Here is a 13,657-nt window from a genome sequence, read left to right as displayed (position 1 = left end):
CCCCGCTCCGCCCCCGCGTCCCCCGGGAGCGCGCGTCGGCAGGGGAGCGCGCGGGACGCACCGCGCACGCGCGGGCCCGCTGCAGGAAAGGGGCGGGGCTGGAGAAGGAGGCGGGGGCGGAGGGCGGACAGAAAGCTGGCAGAGGCGGCGCGGAGATGCGATTGGCCGCCGGGGAGCGTCACGTGACTCCCGGGAGGTTCCCATAGAAACGCTTTTCTGCGGTCCAGCCTTGCGGAGGGTCTTGGGCTAGAGGCTATGGGCACCTCGGGAGCGTGGCCTGGAGTGCTGCCGCCGCCGCCGCCGGTGCCAGCCGCTGGTTGTTGGGGTCCGGTGTGAAGTGTGGGTGACCGGACTCGCGCGTGGGGTGCGATGGACTGGTTGCAGAACCTAGTCCCCCGCAGTCAGCAGGAGTATGAGGCAAAGTGATGCCCAGCACGGAACTAGTGATCGGAGCCTTCCATTCGGACCGTGCGCCGCCGGGGGCTGCCTTCCCGAGCTGAGAGCCCCTTCCCCGGCTTGGACTCTTGGCACGCTGTCGGTGGGAGGTCCCCAAGGACGGAATCGAAAAGGTCACTTCTTACCTGTCAGTGCTGTGTGACAGCAACACGACCGGACCTGCAGAATCTGAACTAGGTATTCTCTCCATCTGGAGGGAGGGAAAAGACGCTTGGGCCGGGTAGTGAAATTGGGGCAAACTTGTAGCATTTTCTAGAATCAGTCATCACATCTTAAAATAAGTAGTTATTTGGAGCAAGAATGCCAGAAGAGGGTGGGCGAGTTAGGCTCTTCAGTGCTGAGGAAAAATAGCGAGTGCAAGGATTAATAGAGACTGGACTTTCAAGGTTGTTATTTATTGTTTAAGGTTCCTGGAAGCACATCAAGTCAGCTTTTTGCTATATTCCATATTCCGGTTTGTGAGATCAGAGCTTCTGTTGAGGCAGAGGCACAAAGATTAATCAAATAATAGCTGTGCTCTGTGTATTATATACCGTAGTACAAGTATTTACAGAATAAAATTAATTCGGACATTTGGCTGTGCCCTGCTTCGATGCAGATCCACCTGGTTTCACGTATAGCAGAAGGCTGGATGTCATCCTGTTGAGTTTTCTCGTTTGCTGTGCCGTACTGGAAAAGAGCACTGGGCTTGGGAATCAGGAAGCAGTGGCTGAGTCTCGACTTTTCTGCTCTCATAATCTGCATGATTGAGGCATGATGCTTAAAAATTGGAACCTTGGATTTCTTATTACTAAGATGGGGCTAATGTGCTTTTCACAAGGGTGTTCCCAGGGTTCAATACGTGGAAATGCTTTGAAAAGACTCTAAAATTCTGCATATGTGTGCAATATGTTATGGGTTATGTAGCACGAGCTTCATAAACTACCTAATGATAGGTTTTATTCTTGCTAGGGAAAGAGATCCCAAGATTCTGAAGGGCTGAATCTAATTTTTTCTTATGTATCTTTTTTCATATAAAATAAAATTAGGTATTCAGAAGGTAGTTAGTGCATGCTTGATGAGTTAGTGAAATATGAAAGAGTCACATTGGGAATAGAGACTTAATCAAAAAGAGAAAGATGTCAGGGTCAAACAGTTGTTGATTATAGGCACACACATGTGTATGTATGTATGTGTATGTGTTTATGTAGAGAGAGCGCTGTATGTGAAGTGTGTCTCCCTTTTCCTTGTGAAGAAGCAATGTGGCACTCCCTCCAGTTTTATCATTCAGTTGATAGAAGTGACATTTCCTTGATTAACACTCACATTGTGAGCTAGTAAAAACTCTCATGTCTTAAGACAGCAAAAGAGACATGTCTCCCTGCCAGCAGTGCTTACTTTAAAAGCCTCATGCTGGAGTATAAGAACATTGTTACAGTGATAGCATTATGTAACTTAGGATAAAGATTTGTTTAATTGTTTTTTGTTTCAATCTTGTGTAACTCCCATACAAGATGCACAGCATACTCTTTTAGATGTTAAAGCTGACTGTACTTTTTGTTCTTTTAAATTGAGATTTTTTTTTTGAAGAGAAAATTAAACACTAGACGCACTGTTGAGTGCAGATGGAAACGAGGATTTAAGAGCTAACACAGCCATTTCCAAAGCCCTAGTGTTTCCTATTGTCTTAGTTGGACACACACACACACACACACACACACACACACACACACACACACACACACGTTCTCTTTAGAGCTGGGGAAAAATCCTGGGGTAGAAAACAACTTAATGGAACAGCGAGGAATTAAAAAAAAAAGTCAGTTGTTCAAGGATGTAATTATCTCCATTGCTCAGAATTTTGGTCCTCGGGTAGATTGTGTTAAATTTTACAGGTTTCTTTGCTTTTCTTTCCTTTTCTTTCTTTTTTTCATAGTGCCTCACAGTGCTTAGGCATCACCACTGCTAAGTAATCAACTAATTTTCTCACAAAGTAATTCTGAGATAACATTGAACATTTAGGATTTTAATGGCTACCTTAATTAATTTCCCTCCTATCCATGAGCTAATAGTTGTTTGTTTGTTTGTTTTACAAGATTTAAAGGAAATGTTTGTCTCTGAAGAAACCTGTTCTTAATTATCCTCCAGTTAGAAAATGCACAGTATTCTACTGTCTTGTAAATTCTATATTTTTACTGTTACCTATGATACTGAATCACCATCTTAGGCAATTTTATTTTGGGGGGGTGTTTTCAAATGAATACTTTCCTCCTTATATAAAGGATTTGCTTGGCTTAAGATGTACTTATGATGCAAATAACTAGGTTATCTGAATTTCCAGAGGGTTACTGCTGCATTTGTAGATCCTTGTTTCTATGATGTCTGAAAAAGCCAAGGATCAGGGCTGGTGAGCTGGTGCAGCCAGGAAAGACCCTTGCTACCAAGCCTGAGTTCAGTCACCTGGACCCACGTGGCAGAAGGAGAGAGCCAACTAAAAAATGTTCCTTGAACCTGCACGTGTGCAGGCTTGTATAGGTGTGAGTGTGTGTGTGTGTCTGAGTGCCAGTGTGTGTGCATGCCCCTCCCCCCATTTGTTAAGAAGAAAAGGCTAAGGACCTAAGGAAGTTCTCTTATGAAGTCAGTTTTTAGACATCTTCAGCTAAATACTTTACCTTGTCTGTGCACACACTGACAAACCTACATACATGCACACCTCCTTCCCCACCACAGGCACACACACAGGCACACCTACATACACGCATACCTCCCTCCCCACCCCCTCACACACACATACACATGCACACCTTCTCCTCCCCCCCACTTACAGTTTGCCATCATAGCTCTTCTGAAACGTACAGGTATTTGGTATTAAGCACATTCACATCATTGTACCATCTTAACCACAGCCCATTATTTTACAGAACTGAATGTCTAGACCCATTAAGCAGTAACTCCCCACTTTCTCCTCCTTCTAGCACTGGACAATCATTGTATTTTATCATGACTCATTGGGTACATCATATAAATGAACTCCTACAGTGTTTGTCTTTTATGACCTATTGCATTCACTTGGTCCTCAGGCTCATTCACTTGTGCATCTGTCAAAATTGATTTTTTGGGGGGGGGGAAGGCTGACTAGCATTCCATTTCATTTTATTCTTATTTTTTAAAACATATTTTATTAGTCATTTATTTGTGTATGTGTGTGTTTGTATCTAGATGCATGTAAGTGCAGCAGAAGCCAGAAGAGGGCGTCCTGTTCCCTGGAACTGGAGTTACACATGGTTGTGAGCTGCCATGTGGGTGCTGGGAATTGAACTTGGGTCCTTTGTAAGAACAGCAAGTGCTTTTTATCACTGGGTCATCTCTGTAGCCCCTAACATCCTATTTTACATAACAAATGCCACATTTTGTTTACCTACTTGTGTGTCAAGGGATACTTGGTTTATTTTCTTATAGCTTTGAATAATTTGTTGCTGTAAATGTGCATTCATAAATTCCTTAAGTCTTTACTAAGAAGTGAGTTTATATTTGCCTTTCTTCCTTCTTTTCTTTTCCTTTCTCTTCTTTTCTTTTCTTTTCTTTTCTTTTCTTTTCTTTTCTTCTCTCTCTCTTCCTTTCTTTCTTCCTTTCTCCCCTTTTTCTTTTGGAAAACAAGTGCTTTTAATTTTAACAAATTTTAAATAAAATGAATCTGCGTTCCATTTCTTTGGATCCCTATTTGGTACAGCACAGGGTGACATAATCCTGGCTTTTTGGTATGTGGTTCTGCTTAAGGGGAAGTGGGGTGAGTTAAAAGCCAAGCTCTGGCTTCTAGAACATCCCAAGAGTCCCCAGCCTGGATCATGCAGGGTACTTGGCTGCCTGAGTTTGGAAGACAGCTCTTGGCTGTACAGTTTAAGCAGAATTGCAGGGAAGTCACAAGGAGGTACTGATAGGCATTGGGTTTCCCAGGTGTCATTTACCATTAGCGAAGCCCTGAGGAATAGAACGTGGGGCCCTGGAATCAGACATGGCTATCAGCTCAGCTGTCAGGTTCTGATTTACTGCTCAGGCTATTACAAGCTCTCTGTGGTACCGCCTATTTATTTGTAAAACAGGTATTATAATAACACCTGCTTTGTAGGATTATTGGAGGGATTGAATGAATTAATATGTATGTGCTTAAAATACCTGACATACAGTTCTCAGGAAATGCTGGCTCATGATCTTATTGATCAGTGGAAGTTGAGTTGCCATGCGGCTTTCCTTAGAGCCTTGTAAATGAGATAAAGAGGGTCATAATCTATGAGATTTTTGCTAAACCATATGCACTATGAGTGAAAAAGATGCATATTAGAAGTCTGGCAAGGTAACTCAGTAATTAAAGGCTGATGCTCTCACAAGCGCACACACAAAGTCAAGTTTCATAGCAGGAATGTAAGGAAATAAGATCAACTTTCAGGTCAGGGCCTAAGGATTAGACTGAGATTTGATGAAGTTATTGACTATCAGGAAAGCTGGGTGCAGAGCCTCACACCTGTAACCCCACATTCAGGAGGATGATGGAGGAAGATCACCTTGAGCTGGAGGCCAGCCTGGGCTACACAGTGACTACTAGGATGCCCTGGGTTACAGAGTGAGAACTTGTCTCAAACATCATCAACAGTGAATGTCAATAGAAAATCAATATGCTAGACACAGTAGGAGTCAGTTATAGACTATGCTGTCTCTTACAGGCTGCATCTACCCAGACACTTCAGGAGACAGAAAGCCTAGCGTACATTTCATTATCCCCATGACATATGCCTATATCCGCACAAGTACAGCATCAGACAGCACAAACATTTAACTCATTGAGTCAACTGCTTGAATCCTCATTCTAACCCAGCAAGCTTCCGATTCTAATAAATATGCTTGAGAAGACCGTGTAAGCGGGATGGTTTAAATACTTGTGTGTACATCCAGTTGTATGTCCTACTGGAAATTAGTTTGTTAGTTGTTTTTATATGTCAGTCTTGGAAGTTTTGTAAATCTGTCTACCCTGACCTAAATCCATTCTTCTTGTGTTGACCACATATGACATAATTGGGTCTACAATGATGAGAGTCAGACTCTGAGCCAGACTGAAGGCAGTGCTCTTCTCTTCACCTTTATTGGGTTTCTAGGTTATACCCTATGTCTTTTTTTCAGATCTGTCTCACTAACTGATTTAATTTGTTGGCTTCTATTTTATTTACTTGGAATTTCCTTTGGTGGGATGGCAGTGACTTTTTTTTTCCTGAGACAGAGTTTCTCTATGTACTCCTGGCTGTCCTGGAACTCTCCATGTAAACTAGGTTGACCTTGAACTCTCAGAGATCCACCTGCCTCTGCCTCTTGAGTGCTAGGACCAAAGGTGTGTGCCACCAAGCCTGCCTCACTGGTAGTGATATTGTTGAAGAGAGTCAAAGCATCTAAACACTCTCTCTGTCTCTGTCTCTGTCTCTGTCTCTCTGGACCAGCCATACATGACCAGGAGCCCTCTGTGCACTGAGTGAGACATGTCACTGTGTGTAAGACCTCACTCCTTGGAAATGTTGCTTTACTGTGTATTTTCTTAAAGCAGGCAGAGTTCAGAAGTTCCTTAAAGATGAGTTATGTCAGGAATGTAGCTGAGTTGGGAGAATGCTTGCCCAGCATGCACAAGGCCCAGAGTTTAATATTGAGTACCTCAGAAACTGGGTGTTGTGGTGCATGTCTTAGTCCCAGAGCTTGGGAGGTGGAGAAATCAGGAGTTCAAGACTGTTCCTGCTCTTATTCCTATCTTTACAGATGAGTAGATTACTTTAAATTACTTTTCTTCTGTTTTAGAAAAGGTCTCAATGGCAGTGGTGTCATGTGCCTCCAATCCCAGCACTTGGGAGGTGGGGAGAGAGGCAGAGGCAGAGACAGAGGCAGATGGATCTCTGAGTTTGAGGACAGCCTGGTCTCTACAGAGTGAGTTCTAGGACAGCCAGGGCTACACAGAGAAACCCTGCCTCGAGGGGAAAAAAAACCAACCTAAAAAAACAAACAAACCTAAAAAAAACCCAAAAACAACCAACCAAACTAACAAACAAACTCACTGACTTGCTGTGCAGCTCACACACGGCTAAGGCCGTATATTTTCTTCTTTATAGTATTGGCTTGAACCTATGAGCTGCCATTTACCTCCCTTTACTGAGTTGCAGGCCTATCTAATTAGTATAAAAATGTAGTGATCAAGGGCACTTCTTTTTCCTATAGTGTCAACATCTAATCTCTTGTTATATACCAACGAAATCCAAAATCATAGATTCAGACTCTGTACACTTTGTAACCTGAGAGACGCTGAGGTCTACTCACCACTGTGAAGACTGGTTCTGTGGCAATGATTTTACCTTTTTAATTTGGCAGGGGAGGTGCTAGCGACTCAAATCCAGGGCATATACTATGGAGTTAGACTGTCAGCTAATGGCTCTGTTCATAAAGAGAAATGCCAAATTCATTATATTGGCGACTTTTTTCCAAACATAGCATTTCAATTTATGGTCATAGGGTTTCATAATTTAATATTAAACTTCAATGTATCTCTTTAAATAATAATTACTATATGCCTGTGATAAAATTATATTCCATTACTTTGATCAAAATCTGTAGGCTAAAGACACTTTCTTTAAACATTTTATTCATATTTATTTTAATCACAAGACAGTTTTTATCTCTTTCTCCCCTTTCATGGAATATTATGGAATTTAATGTTAATATTAGCATATTACCCTAAGGCAGCATGACTTTGTATAGAGATTTTATAGAATCAGCTTTGACTGTATATATGAAAGAGTAACAAGAATTTGCATGTGAACACACTTTTCCTATAGTATGTGTTTACATGTTTCCAAGGGAGAAACAAAGCAGTGTGTATGCAGTATATGTAGATAGGCAAGTATATAGTATGTAGTATGTAGTATGTAGTATGTAGTATATAGTATATTGTTGCGGCCTGCCCGCAGTCCACAACACGAACGGTTCAACTGAGAATGGCAGTTCGAGCTGAAAAGAGAGGAATCTAGACGGGGCGGAAGAATGAATGGAGCTAAGACAATATTCTGATCAAAGCTCAATTTTACTATTTCCAGACACTCAGTTATAAAGGAAGGGGGAGGGAACCCAATTTCCCGCCAAGTAACTCAGGGTCCAGTAGCAGGACGAACACGTGTGTGCCTCCAGGCAGCAAAGGCAGGGTCCAGCAGTAGGCGTGGCAGGACGAATGAGCAGGAAGCTCCACCCTTGAGCAAGCAGGTTCCAGGCTGGGGGAAGGGAGGCCACATCTCCTCCCATTAGTTAACAAAACAAACAAACAAAAAAAAGGGCTGGCCTGAGGCAGAAAAATTATTTATGTTCAATAGTTCTGCCTGAGTTCTTAGGGCTAAAGAAAAAACCTGTTTCCGTGGGATTCCCTAACTTTTCTAATGGTAAACTGTATTTGGCTAAGACTGTCTTTATTATCCTAGTAAACCACTAACAGAATAGGCTCTGACTTTATAATGCTAATTAGTGCTGAATAGGTAACTACCTGTTTGCATTTTAAGTAGGGCGTTGGAACCCTGGCTAAGTTTAAGTAAACAAATTTAGAATAACACTGAGCTAATATTCCTCCGCAATTTTTGATGGCAGGCGGGGAAACAGGGAGAAGGGGTAAGACCAGCTCTTTAGTACAAGGCCAGTTGGCTTTTTTTTTTTTTTATTTGTTTGGGTGGGAGGCGGTGAAGGGCTTGCCCTTTTGACAGTAAGGTCTCCAACCTCTCTCCCCCCTATTAATTAAGTTTAAATAGGCAATGCTTAACAGAGGTGATCAAATAATTTTTTTCATCCGTAGATGAGTGGGCCTTTAACCTTGACTTGGGTGGACATTGACCTGATTCCTCCCGTGAGCATTATAACAACCCACACCTGTGGCTCTTGGTATCTTTTGGGGAGGGGAGGCAGAGCCTTAGGTATTTTTGGTTTTTAGCTGGAATCAGATACCAACCTCTTTCAAATCAGGTGTGTCGCACAGGGAACTCAGAAACGGTCAAGCTGGACCTTCCCTCCGCAGTAATCTCCTGCGCCAAGCGGTACCCATACTGTATTCATATGATTATGAATCAGTAGCGCAGTTCTGAGCTATGCGCGGTCTCTATATGAGACTTGTCAACCTCAGATTTAGCAAGGCCTAGACAAGAATTATGTCAGTATTAACACCATGGATTGTGGTTAAAATAGGAGCTGGAGGTCTTTTCTCCTCATCCCTGTTATTCCCTAGCCTGAGGAACTAAGGACACCTTGCAGTAACAGCAAGGGTGAAAAGCCAGAGGCCAGCTAAGGGACTAAGCCCATCTCTATCAAAATAAGAACTAATCTCTGTAAATATATGAAATTTCTACTTCCCTAGCTCTCCTGGTAAATCTAAATCCTATCTCAGGCTGAAAGCCACGTGCTGGGATGTCCTTGGAAGGGAGATTAGCAGTACCACCTGTTTGCTCTTAGGGGCGGAGAACCGGAGAATGTGGATTGACCTGCTTGAGAAAAGAAAGAAATCTAAACAATGAGAGAGTAGCACTGTAAATTTTCTGTTTGGAGAAGTCAAGGTACTTTATTTAGATGCAAATTGTAAAGCTAAAGCTAATCTCCGGCCTCCTGTAGGGGAATTGGCTCAGAGGAAAACAGTTTCTGGGAGCTTCCACTCCCAGCTGAATTCTAAGCACAAGAGGAATTTTAGTCTTTAGAATGATACTTACGAGAAGAGACAGAATCTGTGTTTACCTGATGAATTAATCTCTCTGGTAGCCACCGTGCTCCATCTTCATCTCGTGAAAAAACACAAACCGAGCCTCTTCCCCAGATTAGAACTGGATCCGGACCCTTCCATTCATTAGTCAGGGCGTCCTTCCATTTTACCAATGCATAAGAATTAGAAGTAACTGGGTGCCAGTGGCGTTCCGCTGCAGACTGACCTTTAATGTCAGTTTGCAAAAAGTTTAGGACAAATAAGGTGAAGGCAAGATGAGCCTTTGGTGACCTTGGGGGAAATGCTCTGAATTAACTTTGCTAGGTAATTTAGAATATAGGAATCTCTAATAATTGAACTGAATATTAGACCAGTCTAAGATTGAGTTAGAATGGCTGGTCACACTGAAGAAGAGTGAAAAATCATTATGACTCTATTAAATGACTAATTTTACTAAGTCTGAATATACAGTCTCTGATGTACTATTGCCATAAAGTTAAAAGGCTAGAAGCTAGTCTAAACTGGAAAAATGACAAGCAAGGATGGATCTAAAACATGAATTTAATCTTTTAGTCCTTTTAATCAGGACACTGAGTTAACTTACCTGTCAGCTCAGCACACGAATTACCAATATGCTTCTGTAGAGTTCTGTGGAGAGAACCTGTTTTTCCCTTTCCTAATAAGGTAGCTGTTTTAGGATCAATCTATAAGCCAATAAGTAGACCCTTTTAAAATACTAAAAAGCATTTATTAAATTTGACATTTTAATCTCAAATTTTGAAAATAAAGGTATGTTTTAAATAGTGTGCATGTAAATGCACTAAATAGTATATATGGGGATACAATTTTTCTCTTTTGTCTTTTAAGAGGTTAAAGTTTAAAATTTTACAATATCTAACCTTTTGAATTAATAACTTGTTGGACAAAACATTTAAATATTTGGCTGTAAAGGGGCAGTGACTAATTGCACTTTCAATCATTTTTTTTTAAAGGAACGGTTGTAACTAGAAAGCTTGAAAAGTTATTAAGAGTCACACGTGCATAATTTATGTATTTATTAACTAGAAATATGTATAAGCAATTGTAAATTTGAGAATAAATAGTATCTGAGGGACGAACAATTTTAAGTAATTATGAGCTCAGAGATATAGCATTGACTATTAATATATAAATTAAGGTTTGATTGTTCAGCATTTTAAAACACCATCTACAGCACACAACCAGATTATTTGTGTTGGGAACAGGGGCAACTGTGTGTCTTAAGACTTTGCCCCACAGCAGCTAGTTGGGCCCACGTGGGCCAACGATTGGCTGGGAGGATGAGAAAAATGTCTTTACAATAATGTTTTTTCTGGCCGAAGAATTGTCTTGGGCACAACTAATTTTTAATTACCAATTAACAACAATTATAAAAGCTTTCTTTATTTTTTGTAAAACCTTTTGTAGTAAACTAAAACACTAAATAATAAAAGGATACTGTCTCTGAATCTTTTGGGTGAGAGCAAGGATTTAAGGTAAACTTCCCTTGAGAAGCATTAGTTAATAAAATACTTTCCACTTAGGAAACAATATATACTGAAAGATTAAAACTTTTGGCTTCTTGTAAAGATGCAGAAACAATAAACATTTTTCTTACATAATGTAAAGCTATATTAGCCATACGTAGAGGCAAAATTTTCTAGTGATTACCAGTTTACTAGAAGCAAAAATCTTTGAATTTAAGCATTATTTTAAACATCTGAATAGATCTGTAACACTGTTAAAAAGAAATTTTCTTGAACACAGGGAAAAACTTTTTTAGGCATTGTTTGCAAAACAAAAGAAAGGGCCACAAGCCGCTCTGGGGCTGCCCAGAGCCCTGTATTGACTCAAAGGTAAAATACTTTTTAATCTGAGCATTAATCTTAAATTTGCAATCAAACTGCAAGCTGCAGTCAATGGAACAATGGCAGTTTTAACCATAATTTTTAAGTTTTTGTGCAAGGTTAGGATAATACCTACAACTTTGGGAAAGCAAAACCTATGTTTAAAACAATTTATCACTGTTAAAATCAATATTAGAAGCATTTCTATCATATTATGAAGTTTGGATATCAATTAATACTTATGAATACCTATTAAAGCAAGCTTTAACGCTTTAATAAAGAGGCATTGCTTTATATCTTATCTTAAATTTTACTATTTAGGATAGGAACCACATTAATCATTATCTAAACTAGAAATATCTTAAGAGACTCAGCCTCTGAAGCTTAATCTCAAACTCTAACTCGCTTAGCCGTGTGTCCCTATGAGTAGCACCTCCCGAAGTGGTGACTATAGGTGAAGCGGGAGATTCGCAAGAGGACCAATTCTCATTAAGGTAATGGGCAATTCCTCTATCTGAGTGATTTTTGTTAAAATTCAGTCCATCATCAGAGTTTCCACATTTATCAATTTTTGAGTTAAGAAGATCTTTTTCTGAGGAGGCCTTCTCTGATAGGCACTCCTCCTGAGATACCGCAAGCTCCGCCTGAGGGCAATTTAGCCCTGGAGAAGTTGCATCTTTTATAGCATCATTTACAAGCGCCCAGAGACCTAGGGTAAAATTATCTGTCTGAGCGATATTCAAGGCCTCACCAACTTTCTCCCAGGTTCCACAATCTATCATTTCTTCTTTCTTGAACCATGGACAACAGCTATCTATCTTATCTAAAAAATTTCTTACTAATTGTACTTCAAGCCTTACTCCTCTGGCCTGAAACAACTCCTGAAAACTAAAAACAACCGCCTGATCCATGACTTTAAACCCTTCCTTCTTCCACCTAAGCAGCTTTCTAAAAAGCTGCGGCACACCGCCTGTCTCCGTATCTAGTTCCGATTAACGAGCTGCTGACCCAAGCAGAAACAGTGTTGGGTTAGCACTGATTCAAACTTGATTCGTATCCTACCGCATCCTCAGCAACACTTTACAAAACTGAAATTTTAGGCTAGCGCTAGCATGTGTACCTGTCCGTTGCTCCGATGCTCCGATACGAAGATCCTTTCCTTTCTTGTGGAGCTCCACACAGCAGTCGTTTCTCTTAGCATCCCTCTGCCATTCTTCAGGTCCCAGTTCTGGCGCCAACTGTTGCGGCCTGCCCGCAGTCCACAACACGAACGGTTCAACTGAGAATGGCAGTTCGAGCTGAAAAGAGAGGAATCTAGACGGGGCGGAAGAATGAATGGAGCTAAGACAATATTCTGATCAAAGCTCAATTTTACTATTTCCAGACACTCAGTTATAAAGGAAGGGGGAGGGAACCCAATTTCCCGCCAAGTAACTCAGGGTCCAGTAGCAGGACGAACACGTGTGTGCCTCCAGGCAGCAAAGGCAGGGTCCAGCAGTAGGCGTGGCAGGACGAATGAGCAGGAAGCTCCACCCTTGAGCAAGCAGGTTCCAGGCTGGGGGAAGGGAGGCCACAGTATATAGTATATAGTATATAGTATATAGTATATAGTATATAGTATATAGTATATAGTATATAGTATATAGTATATAGTATATAGTATATAGTATATAGTATATAGATAGGCAAGTCAGTTCATTAGGTGGCCAGAGGGTTAACCAAAGAACAGTTTTTAAAAGAAGTATAGCTGGGCGATGGTGGGGCACGCCTTTAATCCCAGCACTTGGGAGGCAGAGGCAGGCAGATTTCTGAGTTCGAGGCCAGCCTGGTCTACAGAGTGAGTTCCAGGACAGCCAGGGCTATACAGAGAAACCCTGTCTCGAAAAAAAAAAGTATATTTTGAAAATTTTAAGGGAATGTACAAATATGTATTGGCATAGAAGTATCCAGAAAAATGGAAAGAAATACATATATATTTTGCACTGGGGAGCTGTAATAGAAGGAGGATAATGATAACAGACACAACCAAAGATATCCTACCGACGGTGTGAAAACAGGCACCGCCCAGAGAAGAAAGGGGATGCTGGTGATCAGTGGTTGGTGCGTTTATTGAGATGGAGAGTCAACTGTGCTGCCTACATTTTGAGTGGATGTTGTGCTATGTGTCACAGGAGAAAGTGAAGATTAAGAAGGAGGGAGGGCAGGAGGGAGGGAGGGAGGGCAGGAGGGAGGGAGGGAGGGAGGGAGGGAGGGAGGGAGGGAGGGAGAGAATGCATTCAAGTCCTTGACTGATCCCTATAAGAAATTGCTATCTTGGTGGGCTAGGAAATAAAGAGCCTCGGAGGCCATGGAGAGTGGTGTGGAGTTTGGTTGCCTTTGAAGATTCTCACACATCATCCTGCCTCTGTGATCTACTCGGGAGGGGGTGTTCTGAGTCAGAAAGATTAAATAGAGTAGCTGGCCAGGTTTTAAAAAAAATCAATTTTTGTAGCCATATGCAATCAATTTTCAGAAGAGCTTTTACTCACACAAAACAATTTTCAGTTACTTTAGAAAAAAATGATCTATCCAAAAATCTTTTGACTGTAGTCAACAATCAATGCAAATT

The 13,657-nt window shown here is 41.3% G+C and overlaps 1 protein-coding gene across 4 annotated transcripts in view; it reads left to right on the top strand.

The window, feature by feature from the left end:
* Positions 1–228: 228 nt before the first annotated feature.
* The window catches only part of Rgl1 (ral guanine nucleotide dissociation stimulator like 1), a 250,090-nt gene continuing 236,661 nt past the window's right edge, over positions 229–13,657 (top strand). For all 4 annotated transcript variants that reach the window (XM_029483257.2, XM_029483250.2, XM_029483251.2 and 1 more), the window contains exon 1: positions 229–633. The gene's annotated coding sequence lies outside the window, so the exon portion shown is untranslated. The remainder of the gene's footprint in view (positions 634–13,657) is intronic.

The sequence above is a fragment of the Mus caroli genome, unplaced genomic scaffold (genome assembly GCF_978045245.1).
Source record: "Mus caroli unplaced genomic scaffold, Mus_caroli_1 scaffold_1, whole genome shotgun sequence".
Taxonomy (NCBI): domain Eukaryota; kingdom Metazoa; phylum Chordata; class Mammalia; order Rodentia; family Muridae; genus Mus; species Mus caroli.
This window is presented reverse-complemented; position numbering and strand designations above follow the sequence as displayed.